Source organism: Mobula birostris, chromosome 4, assembly GCF_030028105.1.
Source record: "Mobula birostris isolate sMobBir1 chromosome 4, sMobBir1.hap1, whole genome shotgun sequence".
Classification (NCBI taxonomy): domain Eukaryota; kingdom Metazoa; phylum Chordata; class Chondrichthyes; order Myliobatiformes; family Myliobatidae; genus Mobula; species Mobula birostris.
The window spans coordinates 176,171,489-176,185,912 of record NC_092373.1 but is presented as its reverse complement, the minus strand read 5'-3'; the positions used below and the strand labels follow the sequence as shown (position 1 = coordinate 176,185,912).

Here is a 14,424-nt window from a genome sequence, read left to right as displayed (position 1 = left end):
TACCCTTAGAATAATAGTTTGAAAATTATAAATTTACTTAATAGTTTTAATAAAGAGTTGCTGATAATATGGATAAAACTAACAAAATAAACATTTGGGACATTTTGGTTGTAATCTCTTCTGACAAGGAGCTAACAGTCTCTGTCAAGTTGAATTAATAAAATCTTTAATCCACATCATAATTACCATTATTTTATTAGAACTTGAGAAATTTAATTACTGTACTAACCTAGAATCCATGGGATGTTATGCAAAGTGCCATTAAATAATATCACTTTAATAAAGATATAAGGTAGTAATATGTTGTGCAAAATAAAATGCAAGTGAAAAACATATCTTCAGGACAATTAGTAAAAATATGAAGGTAATAGGGAAAGAAATTAGGGGTGAACTGTGGCAGATTTTGTATTGTGTGTAATCTAACTTCACTTAGATGAGAAAAATATAATTTTAATTACTTTCTTTATCATGTCATTCATGCTTCAGGTGGATTCATGCAATACCTCTGCAACTGCACTTCATACTCTCTGAATGCCTGCCAGTACACTGCTTGTCTGCTGCTGCTCAGGAACGATCCATTGCTGACAGGTCCCGAGTAGTGAACTTCTATCCTGCTCAGAACAGCAAAAGATTCTTTAACTGCTTTTGCTCATGTGAAGAACAAATGATCTTCTGTAAATCCAACTGCTCCTCCCTCCATCAGGTGAGTATCTTTACTGCCCCTAGGGCCTATAAAAGATACCTCAGTAGTTGTCATTATTGGAATGTGAGAATTCTCTACACATGAGAAATAACACAAATGAGTACAATGGAGGTACACATAGTTGCAATCATCTTTATCACTGTAATCATATTTCAGAGACTATTAATATCAAGGAACAATAACTGAATGTTAACTGCCATGTGGTTGCTTCATATTGAATTCTGACCCAATCCCTGATAGGCCCCCATCACTTCACCTCAGACAGCGAGTCTAGCTGAGTCTTCGGTAATAACTAGCGTTTCCTTGGCTGGAAGAACACCTCTAGTTTCTCTGATTTTCCTAAGGATTATTTGCTTACACTCCCAAGAGAGGAAAGATTTGTAAACAACAGCAACCGTCATGAAATGAAATTAGTCACGACATTGTAAAGATAAAAATTAGCTTTGTCATATTTCATGGAAACTTCAGAACATACAGTGAATTGTGTAAGTTGCGTCTGAATACTTGCTGAGGGCAGCCTGCAAGTGTCGCCATGCTTTCAGCACCAACACAGCATACCAATAACTTACTAACCTTAACCCATATTTCTTTGGAATGAGGAAGGAAACTAGAGCACACAGAGGAAACTCATGCGGTCACTGAGAAATCATACAAACTCCTTATAGACAGTGGCAGGAATTGAACTCTTATTTTCCATTCACTGGTGCTCTAAAGCATTATACTAACCATGGCCAAAATATATATCATTGGTGCACAGACAGATGAATAACAGACTCATCTGCATAGTAAGTTGGTACATGCTGCAAGAGGCTTGATAAGGTGTAAGGACTTGAATGCTATGTACATCAGCAGTAGGTCAACATGTTATTCTCCCATCTTCTCTGTCTTGCTGCGGTAATTGAGTAGCTTTCTGTACTGTATACAAGAGCACAGCATTACACTCTAGCCTGTGTTGTTCTTGGCAACTTCTAATTGTACCTTACTTTAGTGATTAAGAAAGGGCATCTATTCCTCAGCCCTTTAAAATCCACACTCAAGTTCCACCCTTAATGTAGATTAACGTTCTAGTAAAACAAGAGCTCTGCAACTGACCGTAACAATTACAACATCATGAAATTGCATGGCTAGACCATTGGTTTATAGAATCATGACGAAACAGAATTGTGTGGCAAACTCAGAAACAGAAAGGTAATCAGCTGTCTTGGTTAATTTATAATGTACGATCAACACTGGTGCACCTCAGGGGTGTATGCTTAGCTCACTGCCCTACTCTCTATATTCCCATGACTGTGTGACTAGGCATAGCTCAAATACCATCTATAAATTTGTTGATGATACAACCATTGTGGTAGAACAGGAGTGAGCTAGGCCAACAAGTGGATGGTGCCGCAGCAACAACCTGGCAGTAAGACGAAAGAGCTGATTGTGGACTTCCGGAAGGGTAAGACGAAGGAACACATACCAATCCTCATAGGGGGATCAGAAGTGGACGGGGTGAGCAGTTTCAAATTCCTGGGTGCCAAGATCTCTGAGGATCTAACCTGGCCCCAAAATATCAATGCAGTTATAAAGAAGGCAAGACAGCAGCTATATTTCATTAGGAGGTTGAAGAGATTTGGTCTGTCAACAAATACACTCAAAAACTTCTATAGATGTACCATGGAGAGCATTCTGACAGACTGCATCACTGTCTGGTATGGGGGGTGGGGCTACTGAACAGGACCGAAAGAAACTGCAGAGGGTTGTAAATCTAGTCAGCTGCATCTTGGGTAGTAGCATACAAAGTACCCAAGACATCTTCAAGGAGCGGCATCTCAGAAAGGCAGCATCCATTATTAAGGACCTCCAGCATCTAGGGCATGCCCTTTACTCACTGTTACCATCAGGTAGGGGGTACAGAAGCCTGAAGGCACACACTCAGCGAATCAGGAACAGCTTCTTCCCCTCCTAAATGGACATTGAATCTTTGGATACTACCTCACTTTTTTTAATATACAGTATCATAGTTTCTTGCATGATTTTTAATCTATTCAATATACGTATACTGTAATTGATTTATTTATTATTATTATTTTATTTTGTCTTTTTTATTCTATATTATGTATTGCATTGAACTGCTGTTGCTAGGTTAACAGATTTCAGTCACATGCCGGTGATAATAAACCTGATTCTGATTCTGATTCATACCTAATGCTTTTACTATGCGTGCATATTGAAATTCACTTGATCCATCTATGAACATGTTTCCTCCCTTCTGCAGTTTTCATCATGTTTTTCACCTTGGTACTTATTTCTATATATACAATGTGGAACAGGCCCTTCTACCCCTTCAAGCCGTGCTGCCCAGGAACCCACCGACTTAACCCTAGCCTAACCATGAGACAATTTACAATAACGAATTAACCTACTAACTGGTACATCTTTGAACTGTTGTGGGAAACTGGATCATCCAGAGGACGGACGGACGTACGAACACACACACACACACACACACACACACACGAAGGAACTTACAAACTTGCTTACAGAGGATGCTGGAATTGATCTCCGCACTCCAACGCCCTGAACTGTAATAGCATAGCACTAACTGCTACGCTGCCATGTAATAGCATAGCACCGACTGCTATGCCCTGAACTGTAATAGCATAGCACTGACTGCTACGCTGCCATGGCACTCTATCATTGATTCCGCACATCTTTGAAGAAACATAACTTGCTTTTAAAGGAAGCCTTTAACCATTATTTTAATATAGTAAAGCATGTTGGGATGTCTCTACGTATATAAATGCAAGTTGTAGTTACTGTAAATATCACAAGAAACCTGTGCATATCAAGATCCAAGAAGTAAATGATTTTGGTTATTTTGACTGGAAGAGACCTTTGACCAGGACCTCAATCAATATTCTTGACTCTGCAACATTTTGCATCCACTTGTGTAGACAGATTTAATATTCTTTCCGAAAGATGGCATCACTTATGATACAGCACTCACTTAACTCACTCACAACCTATGCATCATGAAAAGTACCTACTGAGACAAAATGAAACACCATATTATCCCTTTGATGTTCTCCTCATACTTATTAGAACGTCACTGGATCTCTGAACCTCCCTCTGTATTTAACTGTGTGTGTCTCTCTCTGTATTTATTTATGTCTGAGGGTTTGGGATTGTGCAGTGTTTCTATTTTCATTCTTTCTCTATGTTCATTCTGCAGTCAGGAAATATGTTACTATGGTGTAGAATTTACCTCTGTGCTGGTATTTATATTTATACTTTCTTTCTATACAGTATAGTATTTCCATCATAGAATTTATGTTTTACTAGGTTCTCTTTTCCTGTAGTTATCACCCTGCATTATTTTACTTTGGTCATCTTTAGTATTGTACTTTCGTCACCTTTATTTTCCTTGCTCCATGGTTACATACATCTGTGTGTCTGTTTTACTCTCTGTGCACTAGTTGTGGAATCTTAGTACAAGGGTAGGGGCCACTTGAACCATCATTGCCTCTGTTGGTCTTTGAAATAACTATTGAATTAGCCTCCTGTGTTCTCATAATTCTTCAAATTTGTTTTTATCAGGCATATTGTCAACATCTCCATATTGCTCTGCTGTTTTGATCTGTTCCTCTATCTTTATATCATCTTTTTTTAGTCCTGTATTTATTTTGGTTAGGTTATGGGTCTCTGCATTCATCTTTGCTTCTGTCTTTATTTTGGGTTGAATTTGTCATCAACACCAAAAGATGACTTTGATGGATTTTAACTTCTATGCCTCATTGTAATAGAACTGGAAGTCTGCATGCAGCAACGTCCCTGAACACGTTTGTGCAGGAGGCAGAGGAGCATACTTAGTTAGCAAGTGCATCTCTTAAAGGAAGATCACGTTCACTGAATTTCCAAACTGTTTTAATATTGAAGTATAATAGGCTACTCCTGAGTTTCCAGTGTATCTGGAAGTGGTCAAGAGCAGAATGGTTGTGTTTTTCTTATAAATGCTAAACAGCATCTCAAAACTTGGTGGTGGCATGTCAGGAAATGTATTAAAGAACATCAAAGACAGTGTGTGCTTTCAGAGCAATGAATATCCTTAAACCGTATCTCTTATCACCAACTACAAGAGGATACAGCACACGTTAAATGTTCCTTTTATGCATTCTACAAAACATTGTTCCCACAGGTAGATGGTAAAAAAATCCTCATCTCTTCTCTGAACTCCTACCTTAACCTTCCCATTTTTCCCAGACAATACTTTCCAAACCGCTTGTATATTGCTGTGTTTCCCCCATTTCTACACATTCTATGTCGAAACCTGATACAAGTTATCTTCTGCAAAGCAAATATCACATCACCAGAGGTAGGGCTGGGTTGGAGAGAAAGAGTACACATGAAGCACTCAAGATCATTGCTTTCACTTAGAAAGGGCACAAAATCTTAGAAATAGGAATGACTGGTATACACTGCACCCAGCAACAATGTTTAGCATGACTGATGGCGTCTTTTTGACTTGGATAGTGCTGTACTTTGAGTTATGAGCATTGTACTGTTCCAGGCAAGTGGAGAATAGGTCATCATGCTTCTGAATTGTGCCTTGGAACAAACTACCTAGTTGTGTAGTTGAGCATAGTACCTCAGAAACTTTCAAATCTAAACTTGATAGTTATTTCAACACTATGTGAATAGGAATTTGGCAAGCTTTGTTGGCTGACTGTCAAGTACAGATGGACATAATTTCTCTTGTTGAAGATGGTTACTGCCTAGCATATCCACGGTATGAATATTACGCGCCCCTTTATGCCCTCGTCTCAATGTTTTATTGCCTGCTGGCATGGATTTCTTTATTTGCTCAGGAGTTGAAAATGGAATTGAAAATTGTATTTTCAACAAATGACCTCACTTCTGATCCGATGAGGGAAGTTCATTAATGAAGCAGCTAAAGATGTCCAGGCCTGAGGAATTCCTGCAGTGATATCCTGGGGCTGAGATGATTGATTTCCAACAACCACCACCATCTTCCTTTGTGTAAGCACTGCATTGTTTTCCTCATGATTTTAATCTGCTTTGTGAACATCTTTATGGCAGGATCTGGTATCCTCATCCATGTTATCCACCAATGCAGTCGACTCTTGCTGTCCCTCAAGTGGGTAGTAAATCACTCAACTGTTACCAAAATGTCTGCTGTGGTTCAAGGTAATGCCTCGCCACTATCTTCTCAACAGCAATTAGAGGTGACAGTGAATTCTGGGTTTGTCAACCACAGCTAGATTCTAAAAACAGAAAATGAAAAAAAAGTTCCAGCATTGAAAATGTTATCCCATCCACCAGATCAAGCAGCATCAAATGTTCTGGCATCTTCTTCAACCAATCCTATTAAAATGAATGCCAGTGCAGGTCCCTGGAGCAATGTAACCTCCTCAAGCTCAACATATTAAAATAAGTTATCTGAAGGAAGAGAATCGATACAATTCCTTTCAATTAGGCACTTAATAGCTTTATGAATTATATGCAAAAATCAACATTTCAAATCATGACCATTGCTTTTATCTTTTCCAATAAGCAGATACTAGTGAATTATTTAACTGTTGTCAGTTTCACCTCCTCTCAACCCATCTTCCTATAATTTAATGTCTTTTGAACCACCTTCATTTCTTATTTAATCACTTCTGAACAGAAAAGGGATAGGATGACTAGATTCACAGAGAAAGAGATGATAGAGGAAGTAATGCTTTGCTTTTTGCACATTTGGTTAGCTGCAGTGATGAAGATGGATTTTCTATTGCATTGTCCACGTGCTACCTTTGAGGTGATCGGTTGATAATACCTGGTGCAGAGAACAAAATAATGGAAATGCTCAGCAAATCAGATAGTGTCTGGAGAGGATATTAACATTTTAGGCTGGTAATATGAAAGATGTCAGTGAGTTGTAAATAAAGGCAAGGGCAAAAAATATTGAAAAAGATGAAAAAAATACTAATGTTCGTGTATTCATTGTCCATTTAGAAATCTGAAAGCAGAAGGGAAGAAGCTGTTCCTGAAACATTGAGTATATGTCTTCAGGCTCCTGTACCTCCTCCTTGATGATAGCAATGAGAAGAGGGCATGTTCTGGGTAATGGGGGTCCTTAATGACGGATGCCACTCTTTTGAGGTGGTCCCTTTTGAAGGTGTCCTGGATGCTGGGCATGCTAGTGCCCATAATGGAGCTGGCTGAGGTTACAGCTTTCTGCAGTTTTTTCAGATCCTGTGTAGTGGGCTCTCCATACCAGACAGTGATGCAACTAGTTGGAATGCTCTTCATGGTACATCGATAGAAAATTGTGTTTTTGGTGACATGCCAATTGTTTCATTAACTAAACTATGCATATACATGAACGTTTAGTAAAGTTAATAAGATGCAATTAGAAGGTTCAAACAGTTACATGGGATTACAATGTTATGACAAAAGCAGAAATTTGGCTTTAAAACACGGGAAAGAATGTGTTCCAAGTACTACTAGATTCCAGGAATGATAGAGAAGGGAAGAAAAGAAGGATAGTGGGGAGTACTGGTTGAGAATATTGCAATGCTGGAAAGAGATGAAAAAGAATGAAATCTATGTGTTTAGAATAAAAGTCTAAATTAAAAGTGAAATTACACCATTTTGCAACACACATCAAAGTTGCTGGTGAACGCAGCAGGCCAGGCAGCATCTCTAGGAAGAGGTACAGTCAACGTTTCAGGCTGAGACCCTTCGTCAGGACTAACTGAAGGAAGAGTTAGTAAGAGATTTGAAAGTGGGAGGAGGAGGGGGAGATCCAAAATGATAGGAGAAGACAGGAGGGGGAGGGATGGAGCCAAGGGCTGGACAGGTGATTGGCAAAGGGGACATGAGAGGATCATGGGACAGGAAGTCCGGGGAGAAAGACAAGGGGGGGGGCAGAAACCCAGAGGATGGGCAAGGGGTATAGTCAGAGGGACAGAGGGAGAAAAAGGAGAGTGACAGAAAGAATGTGTGTATAAAAATAAATAACGGATGGGGTACGAGGCGGAGGTGGGGCATTAGCAGAAGTTAGAGAAGTCGATGTTCATGCCATCAGGTTGGAGGCTCTCTGCTTCTTTTTGTATTCCAGACCTAATCAGTTCCCCTCTACCACCACTCTGCTCTGTCTAGCGGAATTAGTTCCTACTCTTAATAATTTCTCTTTTGGCTCCTCCCACTTCCTCCAAACTAAAGGTGTAGCTATGGGCACCTGTATGGGTCCTAGCTATGCCTGCCTTTTTGTTGGCTTTGTGGAACAATCCATGTTCCGTGCCTGTTCCGGTATCTGTCCCCTACTTTTCCTTCGCTACATCGACGACTGCATTGGCGCTGCTTCCTGCACGCATGCTGAGCTCGTTGACTTTATTAACTTTGCCTCCAACTTTCACCCTGCCCTCAAGTTTACCTGGTCCATTTCCGACGCCTCCCTCCCCTTTCTAGATCTTTCTGTCTTGTCTCTGGAGACAGCTTATCCACTGATGTCTACTATAAGCCTACTGACTCTCACAGCTATCTAAACTATTCCTCTTCTCACCCTGTCTCTTGCAAGAATGCCATCCCCTTCTCACAATTCCTCCATCTCCGCCGCATCTGCTCTCAGGATGGGGCTTTTCATTCCGGGACGAGGGAGATGTCTTCCTTTTTTAAAGAAAGGGGCTTCCCTTCCTCCACCATCAACTCTGCTCTTAAACGCATCTCCCCCATTTCACGCACATCTGCTCTCACTCCATCCTCTCGCCACCCCACTAGGAATAGGGTTCCCCTGGTCCTCACCTACCACCCCACCAGCCTCCGGGTCCAACATATTATTCTCCGTAACTTCCGCCACCTCCAACGGGATCCCACCACTCAGCACATCCTTCCCTCCCCCCCCCCCCGCTTTCTGCAGGGATCGCTCCCTACGCGACTCCCTTGTCCATTCGTCCCCCCCCATCCCTCCCCACTGATCTCCCTCCTGGCACTTATCCTTGTAAGCCGAACAAGTGCTACACATGCCCTTACACTTCCTCCCTTACCACCATTCAAGGCCCCAGACAGTCCTTCCAAGTGAGGTGACACTTCACCTGTGAGTCGGCTGGGGTGATACACTGCATCCGGTACTCCCGATCTGGCCTTCTATATATTGGTGAGACCCAACGCAGACTGGGAGACCGCTTTGCTGAACACCTATGCTCTGTCTGCCAGAGAAAGCAGGATCTCCCAGTGGCCACACATTTTAATTCCACATCCCATTCCCATTCTGACATGTCTATCCACGGCCTCCTCTACTGTAAAGATGAAGCCACAGTCAGGTTGGAGGAACAACACCTTAAATTCCGTCTGGGTAGCCTCTAACCTGATGGCATGAACATTGACTTCTCTAACTTCCGCTAATGCCCCACCTCCCCCTCGTACCCCATCTGTTATTTATTTTTATACACACATTCTTTCTGTCACTCTCCTTTTTCTCCCTCTATCCCTCTGACTATACCCTTTGCCCATCCTCTGGGTTCCCCCCCCCCTTGTCTTTCTCCCCGGACTTCCTGTCCCATGATCCTCTCGTATCCCCTTTTGCCTATCACCTGTCCAGCTATTGGCTCTATCCCTCCCCCTCCTGTCTTCTCCTATCATTTTGGATCTCCCTCCCTCTCCCACTTTCAAATCTCTTACTAACTCTTCCTTCAGTTAGTCCTGACGAAGAGTCTCGGCCTGAAATGTTGACTGTACCTCTTCCTAGAGATGCTGCCTGGCCTACTGCGTTCACCAGCAACCTTGATGTGTGTTGCTTGAATTTCCAGCATCTGCAGAATTCCTGTTGTTTACACCATTTTGCAGCCATTTACTGGTAAGGATATTGAGGAGTAAACATATGGGGAATATTACAGTAATGTGCAAAGGGCAAAGAATGGTGATACAGAGGTCTTTAGTCATCCCCTATAAATAAGAATAGCAACACCGTATGGCGGGGGGTAAGTTTCCAGCATGTTCCAAACATGGGCCCTTTCCAGCCCATTCCAGCAACATTTTGCAGCATGTTGCAAACATTGGTACAGCATTGGGCCCTTTGGTCCTTGCTAACTATGATGGCAATTTAAACTAATCACATGGTCTACATTCCTCTGTGACCTGCCTGTTCATGTGCCTATATAAAGGCCTCTCTTAGCAGATTGATCCTTGGTTTCCTTTATGAGGAGAGGTCTGAGATTACTTTCTAGACTTTAGGAGAATGAGGATTTACCTCATGGAAACATACAAATTCCTTAAAGGGCTTCTTAGCATTGATGCAAGGATGACATTTTATGCTGGTTGAAGAATCTAGGACTTAGCACAATTTCGGAATAGAATTGTTTTAGGGATTTGCAACAGTAACTAGTGAATATTGATTGTAAAAACTGATTGTTTCACAAATCCTTCGATTCACAAATGCCCTTTGGGAAGGAGAATGTCCTTTACCTACTGTGGTTTATATGTGACTCCAAACTATCCCATGTAATTAATTTAAAAATTACTTACTAAAGCAATCCGGTGTCATCATATTTTTAAAGGACAATTAGAGGCTGGGAAATAAGTGCTAATTTTACCAGTGGTGCACGGATTCCAAAGAATGAATTAAAATGATACGTGTCACAGAATTGTAGTCCAATGTTGCAGATTCACAAGATTGAGACCTCTTATTTTTTAGCTACACTGCACCTAGCCCTGGCATGCCTATTTGTATTCTGCTTTGATTCAGTGTATATCCTGCAGTCATTTCTATTTTTCTTTTCCATGGCTATTTGCTACAATTGTAGAACACATATAAACCAAGAGCTTACTTGATCATTACAGTGTGTGGGATACTCCAGGCCATTAGGTTCAGAATGGAGGCCAAACACACCTCCACTCCTGCTATACTGTACACTGCCCAGGATAGCCAGCTTTGAACTAGTTCATTTCTAACTTCTTCGCTCTTGAATGATGATGGTGCCACACCACACAAAGTGTCTTTGGAGAACTTCCTGTGGCCCATCCAGTTCTGCCAAGGATAGTTCCCATCATTTTCCTTCTCTTATCTGAAGAATTTCTGATAAAGTATAACTGACATCTTGGTTCCCTTTAAGTCTGCTGATTTAAATTATTCGAACATACACCAAGGACCAATGATACAATTATAAGTATGAATAGAAAATATTCATAGTAAAATCAAAAGCTGGTCTTTTAGATTTATCAAGTTTGCTTTCCAGGCATTTTAAGTGGCAACCTGTGGACCAGCTGTGTGGTCAAAGCCAGAGATTAGGATGTGGGCAGGTGTATGGTTGGACCAGGAGGTGAGTAACATGGGCGTCTATGGGCTGGAAACACAGCGGGCTTGTAGCTGGGGCTAGAAATTGGTAATGTGGACACGAGATAGGGGTACTAGGACAGGGTTTCGGGTGTGTTCGTGGAGCAAGGGCTGGAAACATTGGTAAAATTGTGGCAGGGTGTTAGAAATGCTGAAATTTCCATTCAGAACCGTGTAGATTCTGTGTGCAAGGGCACACAGTAACCCCCCCCCCACTCAACAATGTGGAGGTCGACATCCTCATGGACTATTCAGCGGTGACAGACAACACCCTGCTCTCTCAGACATGGGCATCCCACACCAGGTGAGCCACGGTGGGGGAGAGATGGCCTTTGGACCACCTTCCGGAGGTTAAACTCCGCGATTCCCCAGCTGGTCCCAAAAGAGGAACCTCCGCAAAAGGTAGAAAATGCTAATCACCTCATAAACTGTTTACCGGACTAGAGACAGGGACAACACACAGCGAGCCCTTCCTCAAAGTAAATCCTCTTGCGCATGCGCCCTACTCACCTAAACGCCGCACAACCCAGTTGCCGCCCTCCGGTCGCGCACGCGCCAACAACCGGGGGGGGGGGGGGCCGGCAGCTGGCGCACGCGCGCTTCCACCGGCGCTCTCGGGGTTTGACAGTCGACGTAGTGGTATTTTGTAAGGCTGCGGGCGCTACTCAGGGACGGAAGGAAACCGATCATCTGCGCCTCGGATGCCCCGCCATCGCCGATCACCCCTGACTGGCAGCCTTCGCTTGTTCGCTTTGTTTGGACGAATTTTTCAATCAGGTGAGTTCAATAAACCGTTAGATTTATTTCTCACCTGGAAATGTGTCAGGCTATAATCCCTCCCTTATTCCCCTTTCCTTCGTCTGCACTCTGCCTCCACCCTTTAAACTTTTCTTCCTCCCCACCGCCTCTCCCTCAATTGCCCAACCCTCTCTCTTCTCCAACAATCCATCCCCTCCACCTCTCATTAACCCGCCCGCCCATTAACTTAACGCTCCCTTCCATTCACCCATTCCTCCACTCCCCATTCAGCTCGCCCACCCACCCTCCCTTCTGCCCGCCCATTCCCCCCACCCCACCCCACCCCTACTATTGCCCCTCCCATTTCCTCCCACTCTCCCCAAAATGTATGGCTTTTGGGGGGCAGGGAGAGAGGGTGGCTGTTGTAATGAGTGCGGGGGTTTGACAATTCACTGGATGCTTAGTTTCAGAGCTCGTTTGGATCATCTAGGGGTTACAGCAGGTTATTCTGAATGTTTGGACTCTTAAAACTATTGCCTGTCCTGCTAAGTGTTTGCAGCTCTTTCATTATACCAAATTTCACGAACTGATTTCCATCAGGTAGGTGAAATTGTCTTGGAGTCTTCAGCAATTTAAGAAAGTGCAAGGAAGTCAGGTTTTCTTCCATTTTTTAAGGATTCTTTATTTTATTTGAAAGATATTAGATGGGATGAGAAGGGGTAGGAGAAACACCTAGATTGCTGAAGATTTGTGGTGTTATGGCAAAATCTCCAAAAAATCCCCAGCCATAGTTGGGAACTGAGCTCCAACAATAGCTTGCATTTGTAGGGAATATTTAATTAGTGATGGTGCAACATTATTAAGCCCCTAAAATTGTAAGCCACTCAAAGTAAAAGCTAATGGAACCATTACATAGAAAATAAAACAGTACAGTACAGACACAGGGCATTTGGCCCATGACTTTTGCTGAACTAATAAAATAGTAATTAAATGCCTAACTAATTGCTTCTGTACACAATGTCCTTATGAAGGACCCTCGCCATCTAGGACATGTCCTCTTCTCACTACTACCATCAGGGAGGGAATGCAGGAGCCTGAAGACCCGCACTCAACAGTACCAGTTTCTGAACACTCCATGAAGTCATGATCACTACCTTGATACTTCTATGTTGCACTTTTTTAAAATTGTAACACACATAATTGTAATGCCTGCACTGCAAATGCTGCTTCAACACAGTTCATGACTTGTATCAGTAACATTAAACCTGATTCAGATTCTGATATCCCTCCATTTTTTGCACAGGTATTTGCTTATCTAAAAGCATCTTAAACACCTCTATTGCGTTTGTCTTTATTACCACTCCTAACAGAACAGTCCAGGCACCCACTACATTATGCATAAAATAAAAACTTGCCTGTACATCTCCTGCGAACTAACGCTGCAATAGAGTTTACAGAATAATACAAGACAGAAATGGGCCCTTCAGTCCCTAGTTTCCATGTCAGCTTTGAAGAACGCATCTATACTCATACCATTTACCAGCACTTCCTCAGCCTTTCATGCTCTTTGTGTTCATTTAAATACTTAAATGTGTGAGAGTATCTGGAATGAACTGTCTGAGAGGTTGGTGGAAGTGTGCACTCTCACAATCTTTAAGAAATATGTAGATAACCACTTGAATTGCCAAGGCATAGAAAGCTACAGACCAAATGCAGGTAAATTAAGTTACTGTAGATTGGTAATTGATGATTGCCCTAAGCCAAAAGATCTGCTTCTGTGCTTGAACTCAAGGAACTAACTATGGGATAAAAAATAGTACTAGTGAAGTTTCTGAACTTGAAAGATGTTAGATCTGAATTTGAAGAGCTGTCTCCAAGAGGCTTGAAGGAAATGGCTTCAGAGATAGTGAATGGCCTGTTGTCATCTTCCAATGTTGTGTAGATTCTGGAATTGTCCATGTGGATTGGAGGGTAGAAAATGTGAATCCAGTATTTAAGAAAGGAGGGAATCACCAAAAATTCAAAGTTTGCAAAATATGAGAATCGGAATCAGATTTAATAACACTGGCATATGTCGTGAAATTTGTTGACTTTTATGGCAGCAGTACAATGAAATACACGATACATAGAGGGAAAAATGAGTTACATTAAGTGTAACTATGACTGTTAAATAGTTAAGTTAAAATAAATAGTGCAAAATATCAGAAATAAAGAAGTAGTGAGGTAGTGTTCATCGATGGAAGAGGGAAAGAAGCTGTTCCTGAATTGCTGAGTGTGTGCCTTCAAGATTCTGTACCTCTCTCCCGATGGTAACAGTGTGAAGTGGGCATGTCCTTGGTGGTGTGGATCCTTAATGATGGAGGCTGCCTTTCAAAGGCACTGCTCTTTGAAGATGTCTTGGATAGTACGGAGGCTGGTCCCCATGATGGAGCTTACTGATTAATTTTACAAGTTTCTGCAACTTTTTTTGATCTTGTGCAGTGGCGCCCCCCCTCCCCCACCATACCAGATGCTGAAGCAGCCAGTCAGAATGCTCTTCATGGTACATTTGTAGAAATTTATGAGTGTCTTAGTTGACAAACCAAATCTCCTCAAACTCCGAATGAAATATAGCTGCTGCCTTGCCACCTTTATAGCTGCATCTATGTTGTGTCCAGGTTAGGTC

The 14,424-nt window shown here is 42.1% G+C and overlaps 1 protein-coding gene across 3 annotated transcripts in view; it reads left to right on the top strand.

Moving 5' to 3' along the window:
• Positions 1-510: 510 nt before the first annotated feature.
• Positions 511-14,424, top strand: part of LOC140196781 (sodium/hydrogen exchanger 9B2-like) — a 167,497-nt gene continuing 153,583 nt past the window's right edge. The window contains exon 1 of one of the 3 annotated variants that reach the window (XM_072256558.1): positions 511-703. The gene's annotated coding sequence lies outside the window, so the exon portion shown is untranslated. Of the gene's footprint in view, positions 704-11,620; positions 11,799-14,424 lie in introns of those variants that run through there. The other 2 variants (XM_072256559.1, XM_072256557.1) reach the window with 2 other exon arrangements.